The sequence below is a fragment of the Leptonychotes weddellii genome, chromosome 9 (genome assembly GCF_054177405.1).
Source record: "Leptonychotes weddellii isolate Sample4059 chromosome 9, ASM5417740v2, whole genome shotgun sequence".
NCBI lineage: Eukaryota > Metazoa > Chordata > Mammalia > Carnivora > Phocidae > Leptonychotes > Leptonychotes weddellii.
In genome coordinates, this window is record NC_138377.1 from 14612060 (window position 1) to 14628448 (window position 16389).

The 16389-nt window shown below is 35.6% G+C and overlaps 1 long non-coding RNA gene across 1 annotated transcript; it reads left to right on the forward strand.

The window, feature by feature from the left end:
• The first annotated feature begins 3208 nt into the window (after window positions 1–3208).
• Window positions 3209–12833, forward strand: LOC145723380 (uncharacterized). The gene is made up of 3 exons (XR_014148325.1): window positions 3209–8786; window positions 9406–9510; window positions 11988–12833. It is a non-coding gene; the product is annotated as an uncharacterized LOC145723380 (long non-coding RNA).
• Window positions 12834–16389: the final 3556 nt, after the last annotated feature.

Genomic DNA, 16389 nt, shown 5'->3' on the forward strand with positions numbered 1-16389 from the left:
TAATAATAATAATAATAGTAAGGCCTGAATCACATTGCTATGATGATGAAATTAAATATTTTAAGTTGACTAGAAATACTATATAAGTATTTGTAAAAAGAAGTCTTTATTCTAGACTTTAAATTTTTATTTCATTGGCACAAATAATGATTCTATCCTAAAAAGTATCTGTGAATCCTATTTATCTTATATTTTGGGTTTTGTATAAGATGAGACTAGAAGATTTGTCCACCTTTGTATTCCAGTTACTCACAGTAACTTTCTACAGAACATGATGCAGATGAAGACTTCATGAGTGTCTTCATTTTCCAGAGAACACAGCTGAAACAAACACCTCAGACCACTCTTCAAATCCTAAGAACCATTTAACAGTAGAATGTGGATTATAACCACTTTTCCTTCATTTTCTATCAGTCGATACTACAAATCTGTCAAGTTGCTCTATTTCCCATAAAATTAGGATAGGCAATTTTATTATGGAATGCAAAGATACCAATGAAGACAAAAGACACTTTAATTTAGAGACATTCTAAATTAAAACCAACTAAAGCCATCTCACAGGCATGAAATCTTGCTGCTTAATGTGTCCATAAGAATCGAAATCTGGGGCCCTGTTTATTTCAGCACAAAGAATCACCAAACTGCTGGCTTGGTGGCCTTAAGTTGGAATGTTCCTCTGTCCACTTGCTGGGCCAATTCAAGATGAGATGAATGAGCACTTAAAACTATTTCAGATTTCTCTTGTCTGGCCTGAACTTGTCATTGGTGAAGAAAGACTCCTTGAATTTTTGGTAGAGATATTTAAATAATAAAGCTTTGACATGGAGGCAGGTGGACCTAAATCTAGTCTGCCACATCTATGAATTACTGAGAGCAACTATGGACCTTCGTTTACTCTAAGCCAAACCATGTCATATCCTCATTTCCATAAGAAATTCTGAAAGAACTGTATTCCAAATTTTCCAAACTTTGATTCTTTATTTCTATTTCTTATAAAATGTGGAGTCTATAAACTCTTTGTATTGTCTAGCCTCTATTTCACAAGCAAAACTACTTAGTATATATCTGAAAGAGACATGTATCACCATTCATAAAATAATCCTCAATATGTAAGGAAAGGTAGCACTTTATAGAGCCTTACTTTTTTGTTCTGAAAATTCTCAATTCTTCTAGTCTTTTCTTATATAATCTTTTCCTCATTATTTTAATAATTTTCTCTCTTCTCCTTTGGGTCCTCATTAAAGTCTTAATTTCCTGCTTTAAGTATAGGACCCAAAAGATGAAAGAACACTTTATAACCTTAATTGCATTATTCTTCTAAGAGAATGTATATATGTATACATCTCATGGATTCAAACTTACTTGTTGCAAAAGAAATATACTACATTGCTGATTGTGGTTGATAATTTATTGAATCATTTTGTGGACAACTTAACCAAAGGCATACCTTCCAACTTTTAATATTTGGACTTCATATATATCTTACTGTGTTGGGTTGAACATCAGGTTCTTTATCTGCCTATTTCTATAGCTTGGCTTTTTAAAATTAACACATTACAATCTGTGCTGAATCTGTCTAGAAACTACATCATGTTTGGGTACTGGGGTGGCTCAGTCAGTTAAACACCCAACTCTTGATCTCAGCTCAGTTTTTGATCTCAGGGTCATGAGTTCAAGCCCCATGTTAGGTTCCATACTAGGAGTGGAGCCTACTTTAAAAAAAAAAAAAAAGAAACTACATCATGTTGATATAAGCGTGTATCAGAAAAGATTAAGATTCTTTCATTGTGACTGTCAGAAAATTACTCTGAGTTAAACATAAAATAATTTATTGGAAGATCACCAGAGACTCAGAATCAACAGGAGAATGGAGAACCACCTTAGAAATGAGGAGTACCAAGGCAGAGCTGGAGGCTGGGAAACAGGAGCTCTTGCCCTGCAGGCCTCCCCCCTCCCCAAAAAAGCTACCAGAGACAAGTAAAATGGTCCAGGTAGCATTGCTGGGATGTGCAAAAATAATACCAATAGCCAACATGCATCCACTACTATGTATTCACATCTGTTAGCTCCTTCAGTCATGCACGACCTTACGAATTTGGGGCTGTCATTCTCTCCATTTATAAATGAGCAAACTAAGGCGACGTGGTTAAGTTCCCTGTTTAATGTCACACACCTAGGAAGTGATAGTCAGGATTCAAGCCTCAACAGGCTGGGCCCTATATTCTGGAAAACACTGATGTCACTTGTGATAAGGGAATTCCAAGAATTTTCAGTCCCTTTGATCTTCTCAAAATTCAAAACTAATGACAAGGTCATCAGATTAGCCTAGTTTTGAGTTTTCCTTCCACTCCCTGGCTAGTAGAGGAAGAAAAACTCTAATTACAGCCTTACCAGCCTAATTCCAATGAGGGAGTGCTAATTTCTCATAATGAAATTAGGGCACTGTTAAAAAAGGGAACGCGGATGTCCAAGAGCTAAAAATAAAAAGGTATACTATAAAAAGCCTGCCCTTTATCACACTCCACTGAAATGAATACTTGAGGTTGCCTCCTTTATTTAATAAGACAAGAGTAGGTAAAGATACTAATTTATTTTACATTAACACTTTTAGTTTGTAAGAAAAAACTGCATAATTAGCTACATTTGAATTACAGACAGTCCTCCAATTATGATGGCTTGACTCACAATTTTTCAACTTTACAATGACATAAAAGTGATAAGTATTCAGTGGAAACCACATGCTGAATTTTGAATTTAGATCTTTTCCCAGGCAAGCCATTTGCTGGAGGATCCTCTCTCGTGCTGCTAGGCAGCAGGGGCAAGGCTCAGTTCCTACTCACCCATGCAATCACGACATTGAACAACCCACTTACAATCATTCTGTAGCCATACAACCATTCTGGTTTCACATTCAGTCCCATAGTCAATACATTACATGAGATATTCAACACTTTATTATAAAACAGTCTTTGCATTTGATGATTTTGCCTAACCATAGGCTAATGTAAGTGTTCTGTGCCCATTTAAGGGAGGCTAGGCTAAGCTATGTGTACGCTAGGTGTATCAAGTTAGGTCCATCTAGCAGAATAAAGATATCTTGACTGAAACCATTTTCACTCTGTAACTGTAAAATTGCTTTTGTTTGAAATAAAATCATCGCTGTAACAGAAGGAAGTGCCTTCTGGGTGGAGCAGCAAAAATACTGACAAGTATTGTTTTAAGAACAGGATGCTTTCATCAAGTGGAGTCAAAAGGAATCATTTCTCAGAAGGAAGCAGAAGAGTTACAAAGGATCTTCTTTCTCCCACACAACACAAAGCATCTTTCAAGGTCACCATGAGTGCATACATTTGCAATGTAATGGAATATGCAATTATTCATAAAACTAATTCATTGGCTATGGAAAAAGAAACCTTCAAATAAATACATGGTTGGTGTTTTAAGGTAAGAACATTATTCAAATAAGTGGATTATGCTGGCATTGTTTAACTAGGCTGAGGTTTCTTGCTTTTTTTGTTTGCTTCTTTAATGTGATTTGCTAATTTCATGCTTCCAGAATGTCAACAAGGCTAATAAAATAGCAATTTAAGGCCACATTAAAAGCTGAACTAAATGGCACCATTCTACTGAAGACATTAAAACAAAATTACAGCGTGTCCTCCTATCAGAAGGCATTTTTAGCTTTAATGTAGAATGGGGGGGCTTTATTTCTCTCTCCCCCCTTCTGCCTGGGGCTATTGTAGCTTTGTGGGACTAGAAACCCTGGCCTATTCTTGCTAAAATAATTCTTGTTGGGATGACTTAATTCTTTTTTCACTTGAATATTCACTTTCTTCTTAGGACAGTCCTTGTAGGATTTAAGGACAAATTAATTACATACAGAGACAATGGGACCATATCCTTCACTTTCTTGATAGGATCTCACTAGAAGGAAGCTCACCTGAGCATTTAAGGATGATAAACTTATTTTGTCTCTACAGCTATCAGTGTATTTAGTGTTGCCAATGTTTAAGGCTTTGTATCAGGGCCTTTCCTTCCCACTCCATCAAACCTGCACACACACGCCCTGCAGACAAGGTAAGAATGCTCTCTTACATACTTCTTTCCTAATCAATTTCATGTAGTTCCCCCACCAATATTCACATTAGTCGGTTGTAGTGTCATACTTTGGATAAATTTATAAGGTTATCTTTACATCATTTGCCTCGAGTAGTGACAAAAAACAAAAGCCAGTGAAGGACACCAGAAACTTAGGACTTAAATTCAGAAAACAACTGAAAACACAGCCAAAAGTAATTTCAAGTGTTTGTTAGTATTGATACTATTTAAAACACTTTCCTACTAGATGTCTTATGGTAGCCTCATGATACATTGTTATGGTAGGAAAAGATGTTACTTAACTTCACAGGAAATAAAGTTTAAGTCAGGGGTCCAATGTGAGATTTCTTCTAAAATAATGACTAGCTATAAGTCTTCAGGTAGAATTCTCTGTTTAGGAAATACGGCAAAATTCAGTATTCTTCTTGGACAAATCAATTTTACTTTGACTTTAACTAATGCTAATCTCACATTCTATGAATGTGAGCTCTGGTTTTGAGAATTTTTATGCATCTCAGAAAATTTAAAAGTTGCAGAAGTCTTGTTCTCATATCTAAGGATAACACACATATTAAATTTTGATCAGTTTTAATCTCTGTGATCCATTGATCTTGACCACATTTTATTACCATCCCAACCAATTGCCATTCACTCTATTTTTGTATAGATGTTTTGAGATTCACTAACCTATAATGTAGGTTATAATGACACAGTAGTTTCATAAAGACTGTCTTTCTAATTAATATTGCAAGTATAGGAGTAACATTTGGCAACCTTTAGTACTTTGGACAGAATTTTACCAAGTATTCTGGAAAGAAGTATGTCTAGAAAGAAACAATTCAGCAAGATAGGAATTAATTCCTCCCATCTTATCTGATCATTCTTTTATATAAGTGAAAGTAACTGCACAGAAAAACAATCTAAATGAAATCCTAGTGATCTAAAAAAGCTAATGTAACATTACAAAAATAATCACAGTAAATACTGGATATTGGTTGCTTATTATAGGCTGTCCATACTTCTAACCCATTCTAAAGCATTCTTCCTGAAGAGAGAATGCGGTTGTAATCATTGGCTTCTCTGTTGTTACCCTCATCCTGACCAAGGGAAGATAAAGTGAATTACCTGATTGATAATTTGTGATGTGTGCATGTTGGGCTCAGCTCTGCCCTTTATTTTGCTTGGGAGCAAGATTACTCCACAAAAGCCTGTGTTTCCTTCTGCTCCACCCTGTGCTAAATGTTATGTAGACTCTCATCGTGCTCTGTTCCATCTCTGTCTGTGATTGGTGGGGAAAATTTGCCCAATTCTGGGGTTTACTTAGAAAACTCACTTGGCTCTCTCTCAAAGCCACATTTTTTCCATTGACATTAAGGGTATGTTGGTCTCCATATCTACTCCTTGTCTTATTTCTCAAAATGTTCAGAACCTAAGAGAATAGAGGTGCTATTCTTTGAGGGCCCCTTTGAAGACCTGAGGTTTGCAACATTGAAGACAAAAGTGTCCTAACCCATTTAATCCATCCAAAAGCCCTTAAAATATCTTTTATTCTCCTTTTACAAATGATAAAGCAGAAGCTCAATAATTAAAATACTCAATGCCGCATTGTAAATCGTTGAGCTGGGATTTGAATAAAGTCTGCTTGTCTCTAAATTCCATATTCTTAAATTTCCAATCTGCTTCCTCAAGGCATGAGAGGCATGAAAGATACTTGGTTCTTGCTCTCTCATCTCCCTCACGAGTAAACAGAATCAGGTAGATATGAAGTTAATTGCCCAAGGTCATGCAACTCATCATTGACTTCATCAAGGCTTGCAACCAGGTTTCTGCATTTGCCTTCTTCCATAAATTTGTAATCAAGACAAGTAACTGAAGCAAAACAGAATTTTGCCAGGTGTGGCTAAAATCCTCCATAAGAAATCTAATGCCATGTTTGCATTTGGCCACAGGACATAGAAACTGCCGAAGCAAAATTAAATATCTATTTTCAACTTGGGTATAAAACCAGAAGGAAAAAAAAAAAAAGGAAGCCAGTAACTGTTTTTAGTAGAGGGCAGGGGATAAGGAGGTTCAAAAAAGAATAGTTAAATTTTTATAATTTTTGTTGCTAAGGTAGAAAAAATTATGCAAAATCGTTTAGCTGCAGAGTATGAACATAAATTATTTTTGTATTGCTAATGATAATACAAGAATCTATTTTGATGGTGTTATTGTTTTGCCAAGAACACATTTGCTTATGAAATTAATGTTTTCTGACTTGACTCTAAGTCCAATCCATGTATATCTATGACTGCTACAGGGGGAGATATATCTCAACAAATTTGGTTATCCTGTTTTTTCTGATATAATACCTTACAACCCTTCACAAGCCCTTAGGGGCACTGACAATCTCAAATTTATACTGAAAGTGCACTCCTCCATATCTGCATTTGCAAATAAGAGAGATCGTGTAACTGGTATAATTCAATATCCTTCATAAAATATTCTTCCATGTATGTCCGTTAGCTATTACTGCTATCTCTCCAAAACATACTAGCATAAATAAGCAGCTGTCTATTATTTCTCATGATCCTAGTGGATAGATGAATTGAACTGATGTCTACAATCAGCTGAGTGCTGGTTAGATGGTTTTGCTGATGATGTCTGTGTTCTCCCACGTGTCTGAGGCTTGGGTTAAAATGATTTGCCTGTGTTCCATATGTTCTTTCATTCTCCAGCAGGCTAGCACAGCCTTGTCCCCAGGCTAGCTCAAATCTGTTCTAACAATTATTGCAGGGAAGCAAGAAAAAGAAATGTAAATGTGCAAGAGATTTTTCAAGGCTTGGTTTATGTCAAGCCTTCTAATATTCTACTGGCCAAATCAAGTAACGTAGCTGAGCCAGAGTCAGAGTGAGAGAGGTCTACAGGGCAAAAATTATAGGACAAACCACGTGGCTATAGGTGGGTTATTAATAGGAGCCATCAGTGCAATCCTTGTACAAGACAATGTCAAATATCTGATGGGTTAAAAAAATGTGTATTTTAATGTCTAAATTCTGATGGTATTTATCAGTTTAATGCTGATTGGCAACATATTGTTATTCTTATTACTGCACAGATAACCAGCTGGAGCAGTCTGAATCATATGGAAACTTGGTAGGTTAGATACTATCTGAGGGCGAAAGAAGGGAGGGAGTCAACCTGAGGAGCATTTTTAAGTAAGTGTGACTATTTCCTAATGGCTGTTTTCTTAAAATTTTCCAGCTTCTTTATTAAGATACATTTGGTATACAAAAACTGCACGTAACAATGTTTGCAATTTGTTGAGTCTAGACATATAAGCACACTGGTATTGCCATCACTGTGGTCCAGATCATAAAACATATTCATCAGCTCTAAAATTTTCCTGTGTTTCTTTTTGTTCATTTGTTTCTTTTTGTTTGTTCGTTTTTACTATTTGTGTGTGTGCGTGTGTTTTGTGGTAAAAACACTTAACAGTTAACACTATCCTCCTGATTAATGGTTTCTTGGATATGCACACCAAAAGTATAGGGAACAAAAGCAAAAATATGTAAGTGGGACTCTGTCACACAAAAAAGCTTGTACACAGCAAAGGAAACAATCAATGAGTTAAAAGGCAAAATACGGGATGGGAGAAAATACTTTCAAACCATACATCTGATAAGGGATTAATTTCCAAAATATATAAGTAATTCAATAGAAATGATAGCAATAATAAAGTAACCCAGTTAAACAATGGACAAAGGACTTGAAAAGACCTTTTACCAAAGACATACAAATGGCGAGCAAGTATACAAAAAGATGTTCAGCATCAATCATCAGTGAAATGTAAAACAAAACCACAAAGAAGGGCACCTGGGTTGCTCATTCGGTTGAGCATTAGATTCTAGATTTTGGCTCAGGTTGTGATCTCAGGATCATGAGATTGAGCCCTGCATTAGGCTCAGTATTTAGCCAGAATCTGCTTGAGATTCCCTCTCTTCCTCTCCCTCTGCCCCTCCCCCCACTGACGCGCTCCCTCTCTCTCCCATCCAAGTACTAACCAGGCCCGACCCTGCTTAGCTTCCCAGATCAGATGAGGTCGGGCACACTCAGGGTGGGATGGCCATAGATGCTCCCTCTCTCTTTCTTTCTCTCTCTCTCGGTCTCTCTCTTGCTCTCTCACTCTGTTTCTCTCAAATAAATAAATAAATCTTTATAAAAGAGAAATCAGCTCACCTCTATTAAGATGGCTATTACCAAAAACAACACAAGTGTTGGCAAGGTTGTGGAGGAATTGAAACCCTTGTGCACTGTTGCTGGGAATGTAAATTGGTAAAGCAATGAAAGATAGTATGGACATTCCTCAAAAAATTAAAACTAGAACTACTATATAATCCAGTAATCCCATTTCTGAGTATATATCCAAAAGAATTGAAATCAGGATCTTGAAGAGTTCCCAGGTTCACTGCAGTATTTTTCACAATAGCCAAGATATAAAAACAACCCAGATGTCCACTGACCGATGGATGGATGAAGAAAATGTATAAACACATAGTGGAATATTATTCAACCTCTAAAAAGAAGGAAATCCTATCATTTGTGACAACATGGATGGCCCTGGGCGACCTGAAGCTAAGTGAAATAAGTCAGTCACAGGATAAATACTTCAAGATTCCTCTTATATAAGGCACCTGAAATTGTCAAAGGTATAGAAATATATAATATAATGATGATTATCAGGGGATGGGGGAGGAGGATATTGTCCAATGGGTAGATGTGCTGCACAACACAGTGCCTATAGTTAGCAAAAAGGTACTGTGCGCTTAAACATTTGTCTATTTTCTTAAATGAATCAAATAATCATCTTTAACACTAGGACTCAGAAATATCTTGGACAGTGATTTGGATTGCTTTCAGATTTGGGGCTATATCTTTTGACTTTTGTGTTCCTTTCTGACTCTAAATCAATATAGCAAAGCTTTGTTTTTAGGCAAATTTCACTAAATGCACACCAGTTACAATTGAGGTGGATTTAACTCACTCATGTTTGTGTCTGATTCCTAATTATATGTTTCCAATCACTTAGTTACTTTAATCAATTATCTATTGAAGCATCGTGGTTCCAGATGTAATCTTAACATAGAAATTAAATGAGAGAAAATGTGGGATTTGGAACATTAAGCACACAACTAATTAAATCATATTGAATCCATTGACTTAGGTTTCACTTTATTATGAACATTTATCTTGATATTTTATTCAATCAGGAATGCTATTTATGGGTTGAGTATATCAGCCTTTAACTTACTTTCACTATTATTACAGGGTTATTTATACTGGGAAAATAGATGAGATTGATAATCATAATTCACATAGACTAAACCTATAGACCCAAAATGTTTGAAATTGTCATCTGATTACATCTACAAGGTAGGATTTGGGGAGGGATATGTGTTGAATAGGGTTGGTAAATATTCGGGGCGCCTGGGTGGCTCAGTTGGTTAAGCAGCTGCCTTCGGCTCAGGTCATGATCCCAGGGTCCTGGGATCGAGCCCTTCATTGGGCTTCCTGCTCAGTGGGAAGCCTGTTTCTCCCTCTCCCTCTCCCTGCCTCTCTGCCTACTTGTGCTCTCTATCTCTCTGTCAAATAAATAAAACCTTAAAAAAAAAAGAGTTGGTAAATATTTGCTTTCTTGACTTTACTATTGTGTTATGCGTATGTTGCATGTTGCATGTATGGTGTTAATATTAATAATGTAAAGATTATATGAGACTGTGGAAGACAAATCTCCTTTTAGAAACTTACCATGCGAACAGCAAATAATAATCTAATGCATAAAAACCTGAAACATGACATGTGGAATCATATAGACTTGAGTTAGAATCTTAGTTCTACCATGTACTAACTATGATTTACTGGATTTTTCCAAGCCTCAGTTTCCCATATGTAAAACTGGGAATAATTATTGTTTCTCCCAACAATTCACTGGGAGAATCAAATGTGATAATGAATGTAAAATGCTAAGAGCATTGTGCCTGTATATTGTAAGTGCTTAATACATTTTTCTTTAGTGATACTGATGGAAAATATAGAGAATATATGTAAGTGATTGTCATGAATATCCTAAAAATTCATAAAAATAGTAGCTTAAATGGATTTGTTTAGTGTATCAAAAACTGCAGTAGTATGTTACATGAGCAAATAAACTTAATTGAAATTTAATCTATTTAATTCAAAATTAAGCCCTATTTGCAACTTTGCAGTTATCCCAGGAGAAGTGTAGAATTGTACATGTTTGTGATTTATGCTTACAAGAGCCCTGGATTCTGATACTGTTCTCATGGAACCAACAATAGGATTAGAGGTTTCTATTTTGTGGTGGTTGATAAAAACCCGTCTACAAAGTACATCCCCTCATCTCAGTGGTTTGGAAGTTTTTTGTTTTTTTTTAAGATTTTATTTATTTATTTGAGACAGAGAGAATGAGAGAGAGAGAGCACATGAGAGGGGGGAGGGTCAGAGGGAGAAGCAGGCTCCCTGCCGAGCAGGGAGCCCGATGCGGGACTCGATCCAGGGACTCCAGGATCATGACCTGAGCCGAAAGCAGTCGCTTAACCAACTGAGCCACCCAGGCGCCCATCAGTGGTTTGGAAGTTTAATGTGCATAATGAAAACACATGGTTCTTCAGATATGTAAATTGAAACAAACTTAGAGATTCTGATTTAGGTTGTGGCAGTGTGACAAAGAACTGTGAATTTTTATACGTGTCACAGATAACTCTGATTTAGGTAGTGGGGAGCAACACTTTGAGAATCACAGCAAAATGATCTCTGCTCTGAGTATCTTGATAATAGAAGCCTAGAAGTCCAGGCTGGAGAGAGAAGAAATTGAGATTTGAAGAAGACAGAGGCGGATTGAAGTACAGTTGGTGTTAAGTCAAAGATTCCATCTTTGAAAATGTATGACAATCTAAAGTCCCTGATTATGACGTGAAATGCATCAATAATGGATTTGATAGTCACTGAGTGAAGACAGGAGACAAATGTGAATGCTTGTGGGTACAAAGGTTGGGATCGAAATCAGTAGGTGGTGGGGATGGTTTGGTGGATATATTGAAAATGAAATAAACCACCTATGATGGAAGAACATAGAATTAAAATTCCTGTTATGCCCATTAATACAAAGGGCTTCACTTAAGGATTTAAGTATCGAAAATACCTGGGAAATATTGAAATAAAAAATCTGGAGAAGTTTTGTAGAGACACAGTAATTATCAGTTATACCATATGAAATTAATTTTGAAATTCCTTTTAAAAATGATTAAATCTCTATGATGTTTCAGACCCTGGTTATTTATCTATGTACCATATCCTAAAGGAAAAGCTTTGAGAAAATGCCCTCCTTAGGAAATATGTACATTTCAATACCCAGGTCAAAACTTTCTTACATTAAAAACAAACAAACAAACAAAAAACTTTTTTTTTAATCCATGTGAAGTTATTTTTTCCTCAATAAAATAAAAATAATAAATTACATTCATAGTAATTTTGACTTAACATGGGAAAATTAGAAATACTCTTGGGTTCTTCTATGCCTTTGATATAAAAGTTGCTTTATCAAAATAATCGATGGTAAGTCATACAATATAATATTCTTCACATGAACATTTGTGAAAATGATTTGTAAACCGAATGATAATATAAAAATGCATATTATTATTACGTGCTGTCCCCTGAATGACACAATTCAGTACAAAAAATATGATGCATAAAAATCAAGCTAATTTGGACACTGAGGAAAGAACAGTAGGAATTATAGTAAAAGAAACAGGGCTTGTTAAATATCCATTACCTGTCAAGCACTGTTTTATGTACTTGTATTTATTAACTTTAATTCTTTTTTTAAGATTTTATTTATTTATTTGAGAGAGAAAGCCTGTGTGCATGAGCAAGACGGAGGAGCAGAGGGAGAGGGAGAAGTGGACTCCCAACTGAGTAGGAAGCCAGACTGGAATCTCAACTCCAGGACCCTGAGTTCAGGACCTGAACCCAATGAAGACGCTTAACCAAATGAGCCACCCAGGCATCCTTATTAACTTTAATTCTTAAGCAAGTCCTGTAAGGAAGACCTCATTTCACAAACGGTAACTGAGACACAGAGATGTGAAGTAACTTGTCAAGGATACATAACTTGACCATGGCAAAACCAATATTTAAATTTAGACATTCCTGCATTTTTTCATTAAAATTCTCATAAATATCTCTAGCATATATTATGTATTCAGTGTTTACTTCCAACTGCATACAGAAACAAATAAGTAGCTATGGAATGTGTGATGGTCTCTTTAAAAAGGGGGTCGATAGTGGGATTTGGAATTCCTCATTTCATATATATATATATATATATTTTTTTTTTTTTTGATCATGTATGTGAGAGTTTATTTCCTGGCTCTCCATTCTATTTTACTGGTTTGTATGCCTGGCGCATTGCCAATAATACCCTGTTTTGATTATTGTGACTTTGCAGTGAATTTTAAAATCAGGAAGTGTGAAACATCCAATTTTGTTCTTTTTGAAGTCTATTTCAGGGGCTCTTGAAAATTGTAGGTAATTTTAGGTATTTCAGGGCTTCCATATGAATTTTAGAATGGATTTTTCCTTTTCTGCAAAAAAATCTTTGGAATTTTGATAGGAATTGCATTTTATTTGTAGATGGCTTTGAGTCATATTGACATTTTAATAATTATATAATAATTATTAAATAATTATAATAACACTTGTCAATAAAACTGACAATTTAATAATAATCAAAATTGACATTTTAATAATATTGAAACATGGACACAAACACAGGTGTTTTTCCACTTTTTTATTTTTTATTATTTATTTTTTTATTTATTTTATTATTATGTCATGTTAATCACCATACATTGTATCATTAGTTTTTGATGTAGTGTTTCATGATTCATTGTTTGCATATAACACCCAGTGCTCCATTCAGTACGTGCCCTCTTTAATACCCATTACTAGGCTAACCCTATCCCCCCACCCCCCTCCCCTCTAGAACCCTCAGTTTGTTTCTCAGAGTCCATAGTCTCTCATGGTTCGTCTCCCCCTCCGAGTTCCCCCCTTCATTTTTCCCTTCCTACTATCTTCTTCTTCTTCTTCTTCTTTTTTTTTTTTTAAACATATAATGTATTATTTGTTTCAGAGGTACAGGTCTGTGATTCAACAGTCTTACACAATTCACAGCGCTCACCATATATTAATTATACTCCTCAACCTTGATCTCTTAACTTAGCTCCACTGTCCCCCTTGCAGCATTATCATGTCGTTAATTCATTTAGCAACCCCATCAGAGTGAACATATGAATTTCCTGTGGGCCCAATCTAAATTGTCTGATGGTTTTTAGTAGTGATGTCCAGAGAATGAAGTTCCTTGATGATCACAGAGCATGTAAAATTTCAACATTGTTGTCTTTCTCAGCAAATTCTCTGTAATAGCAATATTAATTTAGCAGCTAAGATTTCTTTCTTCCAGAGAAAAGTTTAAAATAACTTGTGCTTTGTAATTAAATAGGATCTTTTTATTATAAAAATAATTCAGAATCAGCTAAAAGTAAATTCTGTCAAAGTTCTAGTAAAATGTGCAATAAGTTAATTTTAAAATAACACTTAAACCATCCCAAGTTTGCAGCATCTAATTTCATTAGTTATACTATCTTCTTTAACAATATAACATAAAATAATATGTGCTAATTTATTTAACAAATAAAAAATAAAAAGTCTGCTACATGACTGCCCCACTACAATAACACTCATTAAGAAGCATTTTGGGGTAGCCTGTTAAAATATTTAAGTCTTCAATTACAAATCATTTCTCCTAATTTTATGGATGGTATAAGTGTTAAGCTAAACAGAATTCTACAGAGCTACAAAAAGGTGGAATCAAATATAACTAGGAAACTGGAGAAATAAAGCAACTTCATTTTCCTTGCACATGTGAAAAATAGAATTAAAACTGCTGAACGAAGCACGTTGTAGGTGAGGGAGGAACCTACCAAATGAGGCTAATTCAAGTAGTAAATATAGTCCAATAAAACCAAATTGTTTTTTATTTTTATTTTTTTTTAAAGATTTTATTTATTTATTTATTTGAGAGAGAGAATGAGATAGAGAGCATGAGAGGGGGGAGGGTCAGAAGGAGAAGCAGACTCCCTGCTGAGCAGGGAGCCCGATGCGGGACTCGATTCAGGGACTCCAGGATCATGACCTGAGCCGAAGGCAGTCGCTTAACCAACTGAGCCACCCAGGCGCCCAAAACCAAATTGTTTTTTATTCACATTTATGCTAATCTCTTACTTTCTTTTTACTTGTTATTTCCTGTACTTTTTTTTTTAAAGATTATACTTATTTATTTGAGAGAGAGCATGTGAGCAAGAAAAAGCACGAGCAGGGTGAAGGACAGAGGGAGAAACAGACTCCCTGCTGAGCAGGGAGCCTGATGCGGGACTCAATCCCATGACTCCTGGATCATGATCTGAGCCCAAGGCAGACACAAGACTGAGCCACCCAGGCGCCTCTCCTTTACCTTTTAGTCATCATTTTGTTTGTTTCATCTTAGAATTCAATTTGCAATATTATTTTAATTTACCTATTCCTTTAAGGTAAATAGAGACCATATCACCAATTCTGTTTCTTCCAGGTAGGTGCTTAGATATGATAACAATTTGGTATGGATGGTTACTATTATTTATTTATTCTTATTTCAGTTTTTATTAAAAAGCAAAAAGAAGAAAAAGGCATGTCTCACATACCAAATGATACATTACACAAAAGCTTGCACATCTCACTCATAGTTTATCATAGAAAGATAAACTGGGGAACAAAAAAATCAAATTTTTTCCTGTTCAGACAGAATTCAAATACTCAAAAGTAGGAAACCAGAGAAAGAACTATCCCCCAAAGGGAGATACATACTACAGATGATGAGAAGCTTTACAAGAGGGTAGGTTGAAAAAGCATTTGAGAGAAAATGTAGCACAAACCAGGTAACTTAGTGAAGGCTCAAATGATACTATCCTGACTATTACTACATTTTACATGATTATATTTAGATCTTAACATGATAATTAATGGTTATGTACAACCATAGGAAATTTAAAAAGTCAATCTTTTGGCATGTTCAGCTCAAGTCATCCACTGCTTTCTTAAAAAGAAAAAAAAAAAGATTTTCCATAAATAAAATGATAGCCTTGAAAGAGTTGAGAAACTTAATTCTGCAAATACTCATTTCTTGTTGACACTGGATTAAGAAGACTGTGTTGTATAATCTGGCTGTTATCTTTAGGGGAGAGAGAGGTGAGCAAAGAATTTGGATAGGTAAGGTGGGAAAACTGAATTTAAATTTGCCACCTAAGGTAGCAGATAACTCATTTTATCCCATATCAAAGAAGGAGTATTGGAAATATACAAGCGTGTGGGGTAGGTATAAGGTGAGGGAAACAGCCACCAGGCACCATAAAAAACAGTAGGAGCAAGCAGAGGGCAGGAGAAAAACTGCCATTAGGAAACAGAACAGCCTGCCTTACTTCATGCCGATCATTTACCTTCCTCAGATAAATTAAACAAGGGTATTCCACCAGATGATCTAAGAGGTCTCTACCAGCAGCCAAATTGGAGGAATTTGTGACAAGGGAAAAATTCATGCTTCCTAGACAGGCCCATGACTTCTGATTGGCTAGAAAATGGATGGAGTTCATTGCTGGTCTTGGCTTTCTTTGCTAATTCTTAGCTCATTCTGTTTGGAAGCTGGCTAGATTTCCTTCATAAGAAGTTTGTCTGCATCCCCAAATAACTATGGCTTATATTTTCATTCTTCTCCAAATATCCCTTGGGGTAATTGGTCCTCCCCTGATTGTCCTATTTCTTCCAAAAAGAAAGACCCAGCCATTCTCTGTGTAGGTGCCTAAATTAATTATTTATTCTTGCATGGTGTTTGCAGGCTCATAGAATGACAAACTGGCAGGAAATCAGAATTACATAAATCAGCCCCCTTAGTCCACAGCCAAGAAAAAAAAAAAAAGCCAAGAGACATTATGGAACCAACCCAGAGTCACACAGTCATTACAATAGATATAGGAAGATACCACATTGCTTAACTTCCAAACCACTTACTCTCCTCTTCACCACTGTGTGGTTGTTTTCTTATCACAAATTGTATTCTAGTATCCCTTGTTTCCCAAATATCATATCTTTAATACTTTCTCTCCCTTAAAAAAATTCTGTTTATTGACATTGGCTTTGAGA